At 39.6% G+C, this 13,810-nt stretch overlaps 1 protein-coding gene across 2 annotated transcripts in view; it reads right to left on the reverse strand.

Moving 5' to 3' along the window:
* Window positions 1–13,536, reverse strand: part of Prrg1 (proline rich Gla (G-carboxyglutamic acid) 1) — a 98,629-nt gene extending 85,093 nt beyond the window's left edge. The window contains exon 1 of one of the 2 annotated variants that reach the window (XM_005414447.2): window positions 13,416–13,536. The gene's annotated coding sequence lies outside the window, so the exon portion shown is untranslated. Of the gene's footprint in view, window positions 1–13,300; window positions 13,392–13,415 lie in introns of those variants that run through there. The other variant, XM_013509903.1, reaches the window with a different exon arrangement.
* Window positions 13,537–13,810: the final 274 nt, after the last annotated feature.

A 13,810-nucleotide genomic window follows, 5' to 3' on the forward strand; every position in this document is an offset into this window, starting at 1 on the left:
TTATTACAACAGACAGCAAAAGCAAAATTGGCATGACTTCAGTTTCCCAAGTATTTTGTCCCCACTTGATGACACCAAACTGAAGTGGCCAGAGGACAGATGGGCCAGTTGATGGGAACTAAACCAAGGTTTTGTAGATTTATGCAGAAACCTGCCACTGTATTTCTAGAGGGTATAAGGTAGAAAGTCATACACTCAACTGAAGCTTAGAGCGGTGAGAAATGGCGTTACGGAACTGTCCCATTTGATAAAGATGAGACCCTGCCTCACAGCAGCCCCTCCCTAGCTTCTTACTTTCCCTGCTGCAGCAATAATCACAGGCATTTTTCTGTAATTTGGGGCAGAATAGAGTTGTCTTGGTTACTTTTTTCTTGCTGCTGGGACAAAATACCTGACGCCCAAAATTAAGGAAGGAAAGGTTTATTTCGCTTACAGTTTGTGGAGGTTTCAGTCCATACTTGGCAGATTATAAGGCAGAGTGGCACATGGCAGAGAGCTACAGCTCAGGGCGGCAGAACACAGCTAAGCAACCAGCATATACCAGGGCGGAATCGCCTCAAGGACCCTCTTCTTCTCCCTTAGGTATGCAAACTATCCACCCCAGGGCGGGTGTAGCTCTCACACCCATAATCAGACTCTACCAGCCTGCCCCATGGCCGCATGAGGCTTTGGGGGGACACCCAGATACAAACCATAACAAGAGTCAAGCATTGCCCCTGTGGCTTTATGAAACCATGTACGGTTGTCAGGGTGCTACTCAGTGAAGCTGTTTTACACTGAACTGAACTTTGCTTCTCTGTGAACTAGAAGTAGTAGAATAATACTCAATTTCAGATTTTCTCCAGCACTAAAAGAAGATACTGAGCGCTTCAGCTGGGCTCTGAATTAGTTAAATGTAAGTGATAATGGAGTAGGTGTACTGTGTAGTTTTAAACAGGTAAAGTCTAATGCAATTAGCCACTCCAAATGCAGGCATCCGTGAAGCAGGGGGCCTATATGTGGGATATATACGCTATGCACGGTGAAGAAGGCACTTGCACCAGCTACCTGACTTCCCTGACCATTTGCTGTTGGTCCCACAGTACAGTACTCTAAGGTCTGCTACTACTCCCTGAAGTTAATGCTGTTGTTTCTGGTCAAATACAGTGAGTCAAATAAAATGTTACGGCTCTAAAGAAACCAGTGGTGTGCTATAATCAGAAACATCTACTCAAGACACTGCTGGAACTCAAGGCTGTATGTAAAACAAGCCCAAGTCAGAGCTCTCTGAGCCTTAATTCTGGCTGGCTCGGGTGCCTCCAGCAAAATGAGTTTGAATCACATTTCTTTAAATACAGATACAGTGAGACAAATAATGGATGATCATATGGAAACTAAGATTCATCTGTACCCAAAGGCAAGAAGTGCATTAACTTCTGGCAGTCTTATAAAATTCATAGCTTTCAACAAGACTACATGAAAAGCTATGCAACATATTTTTTGAATAAGAAGAATGAAATATCCCCGTTTAATATGATTACATGTAAAAAGGGAATGCTTAAGAGTGCTTTGCCAACATTATACAGAGACAGCATGACTGAAGGTTGTTTGGAAACAATTTACATACTGTTTTAGACTAATTGGTTCCACCCAGTGTGTGGCAAATGTGAAAAGAGAAGCAAAACCACACACCATTGTAGTAATGTCATGTAGTAATACAGTAATATAACCATCAGTTGAAGTCCAATAAGTATAGTACAACAACATAAATTATGAATAGACCTCGAAAATAGGTGAGAGTTAACTGCACAATGTTACTGGACAGTCCCTCTGTTGAGGACTGGAAGAAATGGGAAAAACAGTTAGCAAAACAACTTGTGGCCTCTTATTCAACTAGGAAAGAAATGGGCAATGGGAGAAAATACAACAAACCTTGACAGGGTTTTGTGGATAAGAAACCTCAATGAAAATTCCAAGACTATAACTGACTTCCAGAATTAAGAGCTACACAGATACCAGGACTTTGCGACGCTGAGGCAGAAGGATTGCAAATTCAAGCCTAGCATGAGCAACCCAGCAAGTTAGTAAGCCCAGTCTTTTCAAAAAGTTAAAAATGGCTGGGGACATAGCTCAGTGCAAGGGCCTTGGGTTCATTGTCTAGTATTGCAAAAATATATAACTAAATGATAGACAGATGATAGAAGACAGAGAGATAGACAAATAGATAGATACACAGATAGATACATAGACAGAGACAGATAGCTACAGATGGGCAATGGGTTATATCAAACCTAGATGCACTATAAGCTCTCAAAGCAATTCACTAGGTCATATGATTATTGTAGTTAATTAAGTATTAAATATTAGGAGAAAAGTAAGATGATTTTAATCTAAAACTTGCAATTTGTATTTGGAATGAGATCTGTATAAATGAAAATCTGAGTGCATTCTCTCATTTATTATATCTGATAAAAGGAGGCAATGAGAAAGAGGGCTTCCTACTGGTACCAGCAATGATGAATAGAGGTTAACTGGAAAGAAAAGAAAGGCAGAAACTTCTTTGGAGTGGGTGATACAGATTACCTTTAGCACATCAGCTTAGGGGCCTTAACTCTAAGACCAGAACTGTGACTTGTCCAAAGGACTGGCTAAGGAAATTACTTGTGTCTAGATTTCCACTCATACACAGGTTGCTTCCTACCCAGAGGTCTGACTACAAAACCTTCTTCCCATTTAACAATATGGGAAACAAAGGGAGAGAGCAGATATATAGATGGGGTCGTGAAGAGGAGGCGAAATTCTGTTTTGTTTTGTTTTGTTTTGTTTTGTCTTTTTGAGACGGGATCTTGCTATGCAGTTCAGGCTGGCCTTGAGCTCACTGTGTAGCCCAGGCTGGTCTTCGAACTCACAATAATCCTCCTGCCTCAGCCTCCCAAGTGCTGGGATTACAGGCATGCACCATCATGCCCGGCTGAGAAATTCTGTTTTAGGCACTTTAATTTAAGGTAGGCAGTCACGTAAAGAATTCTAAATCTTCAAGAAAAAAATCTCACAGAACACAGAGGTGGGAATTTTCTGTGTGCACAATGAGTGTGACATCATGAACTCATGGCACTATTCAGACAAACAAAAATCCAAACAGGAGTTCTGGGCATTAAGTGAGGGGTCAAGTAGGATGAAGCAGGTAAACAAAACCTTCTTTTAGAAGTAGAGTTCATAATATGATATCAAGTATACTCTGAGGGATCCAAAAGGAAAAACATCTATAAAAACATCTTTTTCTTCTCTGGAAGATGAGATCTATGACTCAAAAATCATCATCTGTTTTAATACAAAAGTACAGTGGATACTATCATTAATTCAACAATCCTCAAGTAATCTCATCAATCCAGCATGTATTTTTTAACACCTACCATATACCTGCCATTGTGTTAAGCACACGGAGATCATCCTTATTACTAATTGATATATTCTCATTTGTTTATTTAATACACATTATGCACTAACCCATACTAAACCATAATGTTCAATGCTTTAAATGCATGCACAAGTGTTCAATGTACATTTTCTTTTCCTAAACACATAGTTTTACTCTGTGTTCATGCTGTGAAACCAATGGAAACAGACAGCCCAAAAACCTGCTCCATGCCTGGAGACTTCCTGAGAAAAACTCCAACCTTTAAGTGTCAGAGAAACTTGGACCATAATTACAGTTCTACCACATACCAGCAAAGTGCACTTGGGCACTTCAATTTTTGGAACTGGAGTGTATTCCCCATAAAGTGGGTATAAATGATATATACACAAGGTAAGAAAAAAGTAATTAAAATATCTCAGACAATGCATAAGGATTTCTGTCTTTGCTACTGTTGTTGCAATTATTCCTAAGGAGGATAATACATATGGATTACTAAGGACGGTAATCCACATGGTGTTGCTTAAGAAATAAGGAGAAAAAATAAGTTGAGCACTCTTTTCAATACTGCACTATCACTACACTCCTATAGAAGACAGGGCTGTGAAGAGTAGGTTTTGATCCTAGAGGAAAAAAACACCCCATTCTACCAAGAATTTTCTCCACACCCTTTCCTTGCTCTGCTGAGGACTACAGCACATTTCTTTGGTTAGGTGGAGGAAAGGGAAGCAAGGGTAGGGTCCACCCATTCTACTAGCAGAGATTCTAGCATTCTGATTGCTGATACCAGGTAAACACCAGGCAGAAATCAAGTAAGCCAAGACAATATAGATGTCCTGACCTCTGTTTTATGAGGCTGAGATTTTGGCAGAGAACTAACCCCAAATGAAAAGGTTAAAGAATGAAATTCAAGCTGGGTGTGGTGGGGCAGGCATGTTAACCCAGCACTTGGGAGGCTGAGGCAGGACCACTGCAGCGAGTTGAAGGTCAGCCTGCGCTACAAAGTGAGTTCAAGGCCAGCCTGAACTGCATAGTGAAACTCTGTATCAAAAAGAGAAAAAAAATGAAATTCAAATGATGAACTCAAGTGGAAAAAACATCTAAGAAATATTAGGCAAGTACAGTTCAGAAGATTTAGGTACGTAGAAACTTTGGCAAAGTTAGCGATTTGGTCTGTTGGGGTAGATGGGATTTTCCAAGACCACCGGGAATGGTAGTGTCTAAAAGATCGAGGTTTTCACTATCTGTGGGTAGGCAGATTCGGATTCAGAATGGGCAATATATTTACCAGGGGAAGGTCAGTTAAAGATATGACCATACAGTGTTACGACAAAAGTAACTAAACCTGAGCTAAGACAACAATTGGAATGGAGTACTCAAAATTTTGCAAAGTTCAGTTCTATAAACTCAGTGTACATTCATAATTTAGATAATGAGACACAAACAAAACACTACTAGAGGCCAGGGATATAGCTCAGCGGCACAAGCGCCTGCATGCCAAGTGCAAGGTCCTGAGTTTGCTCCCAGGTACCAAAAAAAAAAAACCACTACTAATACATATGATTATCTATCATTTGTATTTTAAAATAAAGTTTAAAATTTAAAAAATAGTTATTTTCTAACACTGTTTGAATATAATACATCAAAAGCATTTGTATTTTCAGACTGCTTGTAAATCTAAAGGAAGACTTTTTTTTTTAGTTCTATGACAAGATTTTCTTGACAAACATAAGGGAACACTGAGTGAAATATTGAAGCTGTATAAAATTAGATATGAAAGTAAATACATCCTTGCCAAAATAATTATTCTGATCCCATAAGCTATAGTAATACTGGAAAAGAAATTTGAAATATAATCCATTAACTTCTTTGTGGTGACAGCAAATATCAAAACTGAACTTGTGTTTCTGACTTTTCTTGCTTTCTCCCTAAAGCAAACATGAGTGGATTATTGTGGCAAATTACTCACACAGTTTTTTTTTTTAACAAAGTCAGAATGCATTACATTAAAAACCAAACCACAAAGAACAGGCACACTAGAGATAAATTGGAGGAGACTCACAAAACATAAAGTGCTTTACATAAGAAGGCTTTGTCACTGAAAAAAGAGGCATCTGCTTAACTGAGACTTCAAAAAATAATAATCTTCAAAGACATAGCTTGGAAAGGAGACATAGAACACAGCAAGCATACCCTAAATCATGGATTTAAAGTATAACACATTTTCCTAAAGATATCCTTGGTTCTAAATTCCGGGGCACAGAAAATTTGTTGAAGGGTTCAAATTGTTATTTCAATTCTGATCCATTTAATTGCCAAGCCTTTTAAGAAGATAAGTGTTATCAAAAATTTATCACCCATATTTGAGCAAGCTTGAAAATAACTATGCCAATTATTACCACACAGTAATGGACAACGCAAAGCAACTAGGAGTATTTTTAAGAGCTGTGATTATGTCAGCCAGTGACTCTTTGATTCTCACTTCATTATGAGGAATAACATTGCTAAGAAGCATTTACATTTCTAAATTACAAAGCATAACTACCCAGCACGCTATTTGCATACCAAAGGTATTCAGTAAATGCTGAATTAAAGTTTAATGTATGTAAATTCACTTTCTTAGGAGATGCTACAAGTCAACTTGCAATGCCAGTGTGATTCCTAACGTCGTCCAGGTTTTCAGGACTACAAAGGCACTTTCCTATCATATTGCAGGAGAGATACTGAAATAAAACGAGACTGTCTTCAAAACCCTGAATAAGAAAAAGAGTCAAAACAAAAGACAAGGAGCTAATATTTTCTGTAAACTCCCTAAAAGAAAGCTTGATACACTGCCTGTGACTCCAACACATATGCAAGTCAACATCCACACAGTTGCACACAATTGCACCAATGTTTCCTTTTCAGCTTTCCCTTACTTTAAAATATCCTGTACCAAATAAAGTTAGCAAAACCTTATCTAGAACTAAAAGGCAATGTGAGAAATTTCCCAGAACTATTTTATTCAAATATCCAAATTATTATACCGATGACAATACCTAGTTTAATATGAAGTGAGTTATTTCCTTCTAGCTCCCTGGAAACAAAATACTTGATGAATAACTAAAGAACTATCTCCCACTTCTTTCCTTCTCCACGTAAAAAAATCTGTACACAGAGTCACAGCATGTTAAGTATTTGAAAGTGAAATGAATTAAGGCCTTATTATGACTCCAAATATTGTCTCCAGAAGACCATTATTAGTATCGCAAGGAAACTCTTAGAAAGGCAGAATCTCAGGGCCTTCCCCAAACCTCCTGATTCAGAGTCTGCATTTTTCTGTGCCCCGGAATTTAGAACCAAGGATATCTTTAGGAAAATGTGTTATACTTTAAATCCTTGATTTAGGGTATGCTTCCTGTGTTCTATGTCTCCTTTCCAAGCTATGTCTTTGAAGATTATTATTTTTTGAAGTCTCAGTTAACCATGCCTCTTTTTTCAGTGACAAAGCCTTCTTATGTAAAGCACTTTATGTTTTGTGAGTCTCCTCCAATTTATCTCTAGTGTGCCAGTTCTTTGTGGTTTGGTTTTTAATGTAATGCATTCTGACTTTGTTTATTGATATTTAAGGTGCTTCATACAACTGCAGATTATATATTTTTGTGAAGCACACAAGGAACATTTAGCAAGACAGATCACATTCTGGGACATAAGACACATTACCTTAACACATTTGAAAGAACAGAAGGCCAGCTGTGGTGCTGCACACCTGTAATCCCAGCAATCTAGAGGCTGAGGCAGGAGGATCTCGTTGCGAGTTTGAGACCAGCCTGGACTACAAAGTGAGCTCAAGGCCAGCCTGAACTGCACAGTGAGACCCTGTCTCAAATAGACAAAAAATAAAGGAAAATAATAAAGAATAGAAGTCAGGCACTGTCTGCTTCCAGATCATGATGGATTTAACTAGAATCAATTATTAGAAGGTGGTGAGAATTTTTCCAGTATGTGGAGATTAAGCAAGATCCTTTAAATAATATGTGGATCAAAGATGAAATCTCAAAAGAAATTTTAAAATACTTTGAACTAAATGAAAAAATAAAAATTATCAAATTTTGTGGAGTGCAGTAAAAGTAGTATTTAAGAGGGAAATTTATAGCTTCAATGAACCCATTTATCACTCGAAATCACTAAAATCTATGAGCTCAGCACTACCCTAAAACCAAATCCAGACAAGAAAAGTACACACCAATATCTTCCATGAAATAAATCAGAAGTTCTCAACAAAATATTAGTAATTGAATCCAACAAAATACATAAAGACTTATATAAACCTACTGGCATTTTCAACAAGGCAAAAGTATGGAAACAGTGGAGGGATCAGTGATTTCCAGGGGGTGTGGGAAGGAAGGGATAAACAGATAAAGAACAGGATTTTTAAGGCAGTGAAACTATTCTGTATGGTACTACAGTAATGGATACAAATCATTATACATTTTCCAAACCCATAGTATTCACACCAAGAGTAAAGCCTAATGTAAACAATGAACTGATTGCTTAGCTAAAAATCACTGGCATCATCCTGAACTCTCTTCTGCTACACTCCATTTCCAATACATCAGGAAATCTGATCACTCATCCTCACCTCCAGCATTACACTACCTCAATACAACCCTCTGTTACCTCTCTTCTAATTGGTCTGTCTTCCGTACTTGCAGTCTATTCTCTGTACAGCATCTAGATAGATACATGTAAGATGGAAACCAGCTAAGACTACTCCCTTTCTTTAAAGCTGCCAATGGCTATATTTCTCACCTTTCAGTGTCTTCCCAAAATAAGTACAATAGCTCTATGGGATTTTCCCACCTTCCTACACGCCTTCTTGCTTACTTGACCCTTTGCCTTATTATTCACCCCATGCTACTCTAGCTGCAAGAACCATTTTGCTACTCCTAGCAAATAGTCTAAAAAGGTCCTACTTCATTGACTTTGCACTTGCTGTTCTATATAACTAGAAACTGCCTCAAAATAAATGATCTTCTCATGTCCTATAGGTATGTGTTGACAGTGAAGTCTTCCCTGAACCCCACTGTCAAACGTGCTCCATTCAATTACATATGCATACTTGTAGGGGCTCCCCTAGTCACATTCCCTGCTTTGTATTTCTCCAAAAAGATACAACACTATATGACTTAATGTATATGTACAATATATATGACTATGTGTGCATGGGTGTGTGAGGTCATGCATCATCTAACAGTGAGGGTATATTTTGAGAAATGCATTTTCAGTCAATTTTATCAGGAGGCATGCATAACACAGTGTACTTACAGAAGCTTAGATGGTATAGGTCAGTCACTCAACATGACCTCTTGATACACTCAAGAATACAATAAACACAAGATGTATGAGGTTGCTGCCAGAGTAATCCAGCATATTGTTTCCCTGTAAATATTTTTCTAAGTTGAAGTTGCATACTCTAAAATAATGATTAAAAATATATTATGGTAAATACAATAAACCTGTAACATTGTCATGTATTATTAGCAAGTGCTAGGTGATGTGTATTATTGTATGTGTTGCACTTTTACACAACTGGCAGTGAAGTAGCCTTATTTACACCAGCACCATCACAAACATTTGAATAATGTATGTGCATGATGTTATGATGTCTACTACATCACTAGATAATAGGAACTTCTCAGCTCCATTAAGATCTTATGGGACCACTGTCATGTATTTGGCCCATCACTGCACGAAACATCATTATGTGGTACATGGCTGTATACAAATGTTTACATGTATCTTATATTTCTTATATTTTACTTATTTTCTGCTTGCATCAAATAAGAAGTAAGCCACTTAATGGCAGAAATTGCTAACAAAATACAATTGCTTTATTCAATGTTGTCTTCTCCCTGCTTACAATATTCCCTGGCAATTGATAGGCATACAAATACTAGTTGACTATTTGACTAAAAACATACAAAACTTACACTATGGCAGTTAGGCATCAAGAGCTGGGAAACAGCACTGAAACACATCATGTCTCCACTTAACTTTCAAATATGAAACTTTCTAAATAGAAAAGGATGTAGAAACACTCAGGTATGCAACTATTTGAGGTAAGCAGAATAGCTGAAATGACTCACTTTTTGCTAGCATTATCAGAACTGAAAAAGATCCATTCTAATTAGAATTCAGCGACTACATAAATTCCACTAAAGAACAGTAGCGTGTAAACAAACCTCACCTGAAGAGATTTCCTTCAGCTTTACCTACCTCTACCTTTAGATTTGTTTTTTTTTCCCCTCATTCTTTTCTTTTCTCTTGGGATCTATAGTTCCACCAGACTCTGCTTTTCTTCTTCAGTACTCTATTCTATCCATTATGTCCTCCCAGCATTAATTATACCCTTTATCACTCCTCTTCTCTACTAGGATTTTCACCTCAGACACTTCCATTGTGTTGATTTCTTAAAATCTTCAACCTTTAGTCTTTTACTTCCCTTGTCTTTTGACCAACAGTTTATCAATAAAAGTAGCTGTTTTCACTACCTCCAAATCCTGACCACCACTGCTCAAAAAATCATTTCTTAAGCAACATTCATGTTAAAACTCTCCTGGAACTTTTTCATGCCCAGATTACATAACCTGGAATTCTGATTTGATGGGTTTCTTCTGTTGGGGTAGGGGGACTAAATATGTTGCTTTACCTAGTTCCCTAAGATAGTCTATCACATACACCGGATTAGGAACCATTACCTCAATTACTTGTTTTATTTTTTTTTTCTGGTCATAATGTTGATAACAATCTGCCATCTGAGAAGCATAATTAAATCAACCCTCTGCATTTGACACACACAAAAACCAAAAAGAAAACCTCCTGTTCATCAAATCCAAGTGCCTTCTCTCCACACTTCACAGGATATGACACTCCTAGCTTTAAGTACACTCTGTCCTTAAATTAAGAATTAGAGGAAAAAACAGAAATTTGAGGAGGAAGTCTAAGGTGAGGAAAGTTCTAAGAACAAAGATATGGATTACAATGGATTGGTTTGGAATAATTTTTTGATAAGCGGGTTTGTAGATCACAGGAGATGTAGAACTTAAAACTTGCATAGACTCTATTCATTCTATATGGTATGAGTCTGATATTTTAGACAATCCTGGTGTATATGAGTCTAAAATTTTATTTGTAAAAGTTGAGTACTAACTTGAACTGTTTGCGGCGGACAGTGGTTAATGCTACTTAAAAATGTGACATGGACAAAAAGCACCTTTCCATTTAAGTAGACAGGGGAAAAATTATGTGAGGGAAGAAAAACAGATTACTAATAACCATGATAGGTTCACTGCAGTTACAGAAACCTGGACTAAATAGTTGTCAATTCTGAATCATTTTTAGACTAAGGAATCAATTCCATTCTTTTACAAAATGAGTGATTATTTGCCCATAAGATTCTTTTCAATGGGTAAATCCATTCAGGAGATGAAAACTGAGGGTAAGGATGAGGAGACTGAGTGAATCTGGTGAGGAGCAGTTGGAAGTTAATTCCTCTTCTAAGCCAGAGGTCACTGGAAGACCAGTCATAGGGGTGAACTTAAAAGAGATGTCAAAGATAAAATGGCAGAAATGGTCAGACTAAGCCTATCAGGAAACACTACAATACTAAGAAAGCCATGAGCTAACGGCTCAAACTACCTTCAGATTTAGGAATATAATACAAATAATTAACTTATAGCTCTGTTTAGTTATATGGGCATTCAGAGGATAGCATCTGGTAAAGTGGATTTATTTGTAGTAGTTCCTAAATTCCAGCAGTAATCTATGTATGTCCTCCTACAAATGGTTAATTTTCTGTTGTATGTTGATTTTTTTACTACATTTAGTATCAGAAGTTATACTTGTTAAAACTTGGCCTTTTTCTGATCCTTATCTTCCCTTTATCTGCAAAGTTTTTGCATCTCTCATATAAGGATAAACCATGACAAGTACATAGGAATGTAGTTCTGTACTTACTCCTCCATATCCAAATAATGTTGCTCAAAAAATAAATACATCTTCAGCATTCTGAATTTATTATCCCATGAACTTTATGCAAAATGAAGTATAATCTTTCTAAGAGCATTTAACATCTAACTCTAATCACATGCAAGGAAGCTTTGGGTATTGGGGTAACACAAATGACTGAGAGGATCTAGTGGCAAGAAAGAGACAAAGCCAATGGAATCATTGTAACAGAAAAGGGGATAATTAATTTGGAGTGGTCAAATTTTTCCAAGACTTCAACTAGGCTGAATCGTGATTGATGGACAGGAGTTTATCAGGCAGTGGAAGAGGGGAATTCATCCCTGAAACCCCCCTCCCACATTTGGTAATGTTATCACCAAAAGCCTTAAAATAACAGGAAGGGAAAAAAAAAAAGAGTAAAATAACAATAAAACAAGAAGAAATTCTATTCACTTCATACCTGAAGTGGAACAATCATGTTTAACTCTACTTCAGATCTGAAAGTAAATGTTTATAAAGCAGGATTCACAATCAAGGGAAAGGGGTGGAGGAGGAGGAAGTTCAATTTGTTTTGTTGTTTTAAGTTAAAATAAATGAGTAAAAATATTAACGTCTATGCTTAGTAACACATATATCACATTTTACAAAAGACTTTACATTGAAAATGAAAGCTTATGGACACTTATCTAACAGCATAATTATTTACTCTAGTATTTTGTACCCCTAATGTCATTTTCAAAGGTTCTAAAGTGAGTCTGCCCAAGACCTTGGCTGCATCCCCCCAGTAATACACTCTTTTTTTTTTTTTTTTTTTTTTTTGGTTTTTCTCCGGTACCAGGAATCAAACTCACGACCTTGCGCTTGCCAGGCAGGCGCTTTTGCCGCTGAGCTAAATCCCCAGCCCCCCCAGTAATACACTCTTAATGGAAACAGTCCCCCAACCAACTTTCCACGTACCCTGAGTTGTGCACCTTCACATCCTTGAAAGTCTGGCTTTACATGACTATCAGAAGGGAATAATTGAGCTCTAAGTTGTGTCACTTCACCTCCTCAGTCTTTTATCCAATTATTTCTCTTCAAATTCTATTAGTTTTGCTTTTGTAAGGAACTAGTCGAAACTGTATGGGTACAATCACAAAACCAGTAGTTGCAGCCAGAGCACTGACACACACCCCCATGGCCAACACACACACACACACACACACACACACACACACACAAATATCCCTCTCTGGGCCGTTTCACCCCTCATCAAAAGCAGCAGACCAGGAAGGAGGAAAAAGCTGAAGGAGGAAGGTTGCTCCCTTCCTTTCACTCCCCCACACTCCCCCCAGCCCCGCGCGCCAGATCGCAGAGCCGCCCGGAGACTTCGCAGGCACCCCCCACACCCACACCCACAGCCACACATCGGCCCCGCTGCCACCCGCCACAGCCTGCAAAACAGTCACAGCCTTTGTTAAAACGTCCACGAGCACAATGGACCAGAAGAGGGACACATTCTCGGGGGCGGGGTAAAGGAAAGTCACACAAAGGCCACACCCTCCTTGGCACTAGCCCGGGCCAACAGCCCACCTCCACTAAATCCTCTCCCCAGGGTCGAGGAACGTTCCCGGCAACTCTGCAGTCGGAAGGCAGCGCAGGGGAAAGGAATGAGCCCGGGACACTGCTCAGGGGCAGGAAGCAAGGGGACTGAACTTGAAGCTGGGACACCTTCCAGCTGCCTTGGCTAGCGTCCCAGTCCTGCCAAGCCCGTATGCAGACTTCCAGCTTCTGGAACTCCTTCCTTCTCTTTCTCATACACACCCTCGCCTACTCCCGCCACCGCCACCACGCACTCTTCCCCGCACGCTGCCCGGGGGAAATCCTCAGACAGCGCCCCCACCAAGGCTACAGCACGCCTAGTCAGTTTCTCCTCACCAGATGGAAGGCACCCACACGCGCTCCGGTTCTTCCCGGGGCTCTCAGCTCGGACCACGTTCCCCCAGTAGTTGCCCTAGTAGTTCCCCCAGCGCTGCGTGTCTGCCGCACTTACCACGGGTCCCACTCCGCTACTCCGCGCCCTGGGTGCTGCTCACGGCGCCTGCGCGCTCCCGGGACTGCCGAGTTTAGCGGGAGCCAGGAGCCTGGAGCCGCCTGGAAGGGAGGTAGGAAGCCAGAGGTTGGACTAGGGCGGGGTTAGGAAAGAAGGGGCAGGGCTAGGAAGGGTGGTAAAGGAGGGGCGGGGCCAGGCTGTACGCGAAAGAGAAGAGCCGAGTCTTTGCCGCCTCCACTGCCCCTGCAGGGAAAACCAAGTGCCTGTGCATCTGGCTGGGACTCTCCCCTCTTCATGCCTGTTTAGAACACTGACGGGAAAGTCCACGAAGCCCCTCTGTACGCCACCACGCTCACCCTCCAGCAAACCTAGTTTTGCAAGGAGCCAATCAGTCA

This window comes from Chinchilla lanigera, unplaced genomic scaffold (genome assembly GCF_000276665.1).
Source record: "Chinchilla lanigera isolate Chin_1 unplaced genomic scaffold, ChiLan1.0 scaffold00186, whole genome shotgun sequence".
NCBI lineage: Eukaryota > Metazoa > Chordata > Mammalia > Rodentia > Chinchillidae > Chinchilla > Chinchilla lanigera.